We start from the raw sequence: 6,000 nt of genomic DNA, 5'->3' as shown, positions 1-6,000 counted from the left end.
CTCAGCTCAGCTAAGACGACCTTCAGAGGAGAAAACCTGCAAAGAGGACGCTGAGACCAGCTGCCTGGAAGAAACAAAAAGCAGCTGAACTGCCTGGAAAAGGTTTAGACCAGAGCCACTTGGAAAGGACTCTCTCCAACCTGCTGAGCGGCCTGCAGGCTACGTGGTGTGTTCCAGGCTCCCAGCGTTTCTGAGCTATCACCCACGCTGGGGTGGGCTTTGGTGATACAGCTGTCCTTGAGTCATTTCTGCACCTGTAAGTAACCCCTCAACCATATTCCTGTAAGTAACCCCAATAAAAGTCATTGGTCAGCCAAGCTGGACTTTGGTGGCATCTAAACCTTGGTCTGTCATAGGTTCCCAGTCTGGGGTGAATAGTCCCGGGTATAGTGTCTCCCTAGGAAAAGTTTTGTCATACGACATCTAAAGACTCTGTGCGCCTTTGGACACTAGAGAATCTCTTCATACCTGGCTCTATCCCAGAATCCTTTCCTCCTGCCAGATGTCCCATGTTCTATTTATACCCTTTCCTATCAGCCATGGTTTGTTTGTTTTAGTTGGCAGGCAATACATCCATACAACATGGAAGATATTCTCTCTACATGACCCGGAGGTTAGGAGCACTGGCTGCTATGGCAAAGGACCCAAGTTCAGTTCTCAGCATCCAAATGACAACTCATAACTACTCAGTTCCAGGAGATCTGACACCTTCTTCTGGACTCCATGAGGACTGCATACACAGACATACATGCAGACAAAATACTTAAAATAAAAACAAATGTTTGAAAACATAATAAGTAAACAAACATAAATAAATAATAAAGCCTGTAAGGCTGATGACCTCAGGGTGATTCTTGGAGCACATGTAAAGGTGAAAGGGCATAACCAACTCCACAGAGTTGGACTTTAACCTCCACATACATGTCATGGCAGGACCTGAACACACCTGTTCTCTCTCTCTCTCTCGAATGCATACACACTTAGAAACACACACTAAAACTTAAAGCCTGACTTAAGGAGTCCTTCCACCCACCGTGGCTGGAAAGCAAAATCAAAGCAAGTAAACTAACAAAAACAGCAACTGCCTTCTCTGGACAGGAGCAGGCATCCACTCTATAGCGCCAGACACCTGCTCACTGAAGATCGCTTCTGGTCCCCACACTGTCTCTCCACAGTGTCCAGCAGCGCCGCAGGACTCCTGAGATGTATGGTACATCAGAAGCCACTTTGATGAGGGATGCTGAAGGAGACACCCAGCTTCTGTGTGCATATTTGGTTTAGAAGGTGGGTAGGCTCCCTGCTCTTCCGGCCTCAGCATCATTCCGTGTGGTCCAGGGAGTTCCCTTGGAATCCTAAAAAGTGGGTTTCAAACCAGCCTCTGCTCATTCACAGCAGGCATCTGTCCCCAGGGTCTGAGTTATTCTGACTGGCTTGGCTTCCAGCACCACACTCTAGAAAGAAGAAGGGAGGGTAAACTGGGCTGTCTCCACTCACCCACCCCACCTCCAACTGAAGGCCAGCAGACAGCCTTGTGGAATTGTGAATTTTCCACTTGATCTGAGTGCATTGTTTTGTTTTGTTTGTTTGTTTTTCCCCATCCATTCAGCAAAACCTCAGATGGCAGCACAGTAAAAATAAAATAAAAAGTTTAATTCAACAAATAAATAGCAAAGAGTAGTGCGATAAAATCACTCATGAAAAGTGACTTTTAGGGCTGGAGAGATGGCTCAGAGGTTAAGAACACTGGTTGTTCTTCCAGAGGTCCTGAGTTCAATTCCCAGCAACCACATCATGGCTCACAACCATCTATAATGAGATCTGGTGCCCTCTTCTGGCCTGCTGGCTCACATGCAGGAAGATTGCTGTATAAATAATAAATAAAAAAAAAATTTTTTTTAAAAAGTGACTTTTAAATATTGTTTTTAAATAATTATGGCCAAAGAAAGAATATGGAAATTTCATCAGAAGGACTTGCTCAGGTATGGGTAAACAATGAAGAAATCAATTTCTCACAGGTGTGTGTGCGTGCGTGCTTGCCTGTGTGGAAGCCAACGTCTGATGTCTTTCCTTGATGACTCTCAATTTGCCTATCATTTTTATTTTGTACATGTGTATATGTGTGGGCGCGGGCATGGCCACAGCATGAGTGTGGGTGTCACGAGGACAGTTTTTGAAAGTTAGTTTGGTCCTTCCCCCACGTGGGTCCTGGGACTCGAACGTGGGTCATGAGGCTTGATGGCAAACCTTCACCTCCTGAGTCACCACCTGTTCTAGTAAGGTTTCCGTGGTGGTGATAAACTCACTAACCAGAAATAACATGGGGAGGAAGGATTCATTTCATTTCACAAAAGTCTCAGATCACAGTCCATCTACTGAGAGAGGTAAGGATGGTAATTCAAGGCAGAAACCAAGAGGCAGGAACGGAAGCGGAGGCCATGGAGGAGCGCTGCTAACTGGCCTGCGTTCTTATACGCCAACAGGACTAGCTGCCCCGGGCTGGGCCTGTGCACGCCAATCATTAATTAAGAAAATACTCCACAGACATGTCTAAAGCCAATCTGATGGAGGCATCTTCTCAGAGTAAGGATCCCTCTTCCCCAGTGACTCTAGTCTGGGTCAGGGTGACAGAAGCTAGCTTGCACGGCCTCTCTCCAGCCCTTTAGTTTTTGAGGCAGGGTCTTTCACTGATCTAAAGTTCATTGATACAGCTATAGTGGGTACTGGCTGCTTCCAGAGAGCTGTCTCTCCTCCAGCATTGGGTCATAGGAACACACCAACCCTTCTCCCCAGGCTTTGTCAGGCATTGTTGCCAGCTGAGCCGTCTTTCCAGCCCCAAAGGCTACTTTTTTTTTGTAATTTAATGTTTTTAGATTTTTAAATCATATTATTTATGTGCATGAGTGCTTTGCCTGCATGTGTGTGTGTATACTGTGTGTATACCTTAGTGCCTTCGGAGGTCAGAACAGGGTGTTGGATCCCCTGGGACTAAAGTTATAGTCTGTTGTGAGCCGCTGCATGGGTGCCGGGAATCAAGCCCAGGTCCTCTGCAAGAGCAACAAGTGCTCTTAACTGCCAGCTAACTCTCCAGCCCCCAGCCCCAGGCAGACCTTAAAATTTCACCTTTCCAGGAACTTAGATGTTTAGTTTAGAAAAGAGGAGAATCAGATGAAACTCTTTACCTCAGGGCGCTTTCCTTGTACCCCAGCACGTGCTGCCATTTACAAGTAAGCACAGATGTTTTCATCTCGCTGTCTTGCTTGTGCAATGTCTTTACATCTCTTTTTGTTTGTTTGTTTGTTTATATGCTTTTGTTTTGAATTTCCCTTCCTTTTCTCCCCCCTCTCTTCCTTCCTTCCTGCCTTCTTTCTGACAGGAGCTCATGTTGCCCAGGCTGCCCCCAATCTTCTGTGTAGCTCAGGCCAGCTTTGAACTCCTTGGTCCTCCTAACTCTGTATCTCGGTGCTGAGGTGATAGGTGTGTGCTATCCTGCCTGGAGGCGGCTTTCAGTTGTTTCTGACAGTATTCACAATTAACCTAGAGTGGGAAGTGGTGAGGGTCCGGTATCTGGGCTACTCTTTCTGATGCTCAGCAGTAGGATGTGGGAGGGCAGAAAGAGGGGAGAGTGTTTGCAGGGTTCTACATGCAGAACATCTGGATTCTTGGTGGTGTGGTTTATCGAGGCCCAAGGTGAGAGCTCATCTTTAGGAGCCGGGATTTGATAGCTCTCGATGGGATTCAGTCCCACACACCATCACTCAGGGCCTAGCATTTGGCAGGCACTGAGAAAATCCCCGGGGTGGATAGAAATGAATCTTGTGAAGCCCCCACTGCCTAGCCTCCCAGACAGCTCTAGAAGACAGGAGGCTCATAGTTTGGGCACCTGGTAGCCCTGCCTAATCTATTTGTGGCTGAGACCCCATACAAGAAAAACAACAACAAAACAAAACAAAAACCCTACTAGTGCTGGTCTCTATAGTTGTGGATGTTTGTCTCAGCGGCAGAACAGAGCTGTTCTGTTCCTGATTGCTTCTTAAGACAAATTTAGCAGTCACACTCTGACAGCTGCCTTCTGTCAACCTCCACTGGCTTACCCTGAAACAGGACAGAAGCAACGTCTGTCTCTGCCTCCCCGCCCCGGGACTTCCTGGGATTGTATGCTCTCTGCCTCCATTGGGCCTGGTTCTGTTCCGGACACTTTTACTTCTTGGCCCACGGGTTCCACAGCTTCCTGTGCCACACCTCCATGCTGTCTGACACACAGGCACAATCTACCCATTCTGGCCTAAATTAACTTATTCCTTATCCTTCTTTCTTTTTTCCTTTCTTTCCTTCTTTTTTTGTTTTTGTTTCTCAAGACAGGGTTTCTTTGTGTAGCCCTGGCTGTCCTAGAACTCACTCTGTAGACCAGGCTGGCCTCAAACTCAGAGATTCGCCTGCCTCTGCCTCCTGAGTGCTGGGATTACAGGCATGCACCAACATGCCCAGCTCCTTACTCTCAGTAGCCTTGGATGCCCATGGTAGCCTTCAAGATTGCCATCAGACTGATGTTTGGGACTGAAAGCCCAAACTTGTTCTCAGTGGACTTACAATCCCAGAGATGGCCCTGCCCCCCTTTTCTTTGAGATAGGGTCTCACTCCAGTCCTGACTGGTCTGGAACTCACTGCACAGACCAAGCTTGTCTCAGACTTGCAGAGATCCACCTACCTCTGCCTCCCAGGTGCTGGGATTAAAGGCATGTGCTATGCCAGGCCAATTGGCAACCTCATAGTTTCTGCTGCAGTACTCAGGTGGCAGGCAGTTTGCTCATAAAGATGCCTCCCTGCCAGTTCCTGCCAGTCATTTGTTTCCCCAGCTCTTCTGAGATCTGGCTCTAAGAACCCCATTTTTACACAAGGGATTTTCAAGATATTTTGACCCACTGATGCTCAGGCTTCGTCATATGCCAGAATGACCTACAGGACCATGAGACTCCAGCTTCTACTTCTGAGGGCCTGGAAGCCTCTTCAGGAATTTTCCTTTCTAATCTGTCTGGGGTTGGGAAATATACTGATTGAAGGTCCTCAGTTTGGAAGTCATCAAGCAATTCTGATCCATTTGTTTTCAAATTTGATAGTATACTGTACTCACTTAGGAAGTATAAAACAAAGATAGACACACACAGATAGATAGATAGATAGATAGATAGATAGATAGATAGATAGATAGATAGAGAGAAAGAGAAGACCCTCCCCTACTCAAAGCTGGACAAGGTGATGCAAGCTTGCAATAAAGAAGAGCAAGAGTTTAGGGCCATCCTTGCCTACATAGTAACTTTGAGGGTAGCCTTGGGTACATGATACCTTATCTGAAGCAAATCACACCTGAGATAAGCCGTACAAATTCTAATCCAATGGTCTGGATTAAAACTGGTTCTGGATGCTTTAAAAATTATATAGATAACCCTAAGCCAGCACCAAAAAATCTCTTCTTTTGTCTGTGTCGTCATGAGAGTCTGGCAAAGGGAACACATCTTCCCTATCTCTCAGCGTGGTCCTGAGGTTGGGTCAGAAGAAAAAAATAAAAAGCACCCAGTAAAACTTGAATTTCAGACAAAGAGGAAATGCTTGGTGACTCTAAGCATGTCCCAACTAGTCTGTGGCAGTCCTTTGTTGTCTATTCTTTTCTAAATTCCCTCCCCCTCACTCTGTGACCTCTCTGAAACACTGAATGGAAAACCTGGATTGTAGAAATGGCTCAGCTGGTAGGGTACATACTGTTCTTGCAGGGGACCCAAGTTGCTTACAACTGCCCCTAACTGCAGCTCCAAGGGATCGGATGCCCTCCTTTGGGATGTGAACGCCTGCACAAACACACATGCACACACAGAAATAAAAATAAGACTAAAGAAAGGCAGGCAATGGCCTTTCAGCGTCCATTTTACAGATAGGAAAACTGGGGTCTAGTAGTCCCATAGGAAATCAGAATAAGGATCAAGGGTAAGGACTCCGCAGTGCTGAGCC

Source organism: Psammomys obesus, unplaced genomic scaffold (genome assembly GCF_907164565.1).
Source record: "Psammomys obesus unplaced genomic scaffold, mPsaObe1.curated_primary_1811, whole genome shotgun sequence".
Lineage (NCBI taxonomy): Eukaryota > Metazoa > Chordata > Mammalia > Rodentia > Muridae > Psammomys > Psammomys obesus.
The sequence above is the reverse complement of the archived record's forward strand: the minus strand, read 5'-3'. Positions refer to the sequence as shown.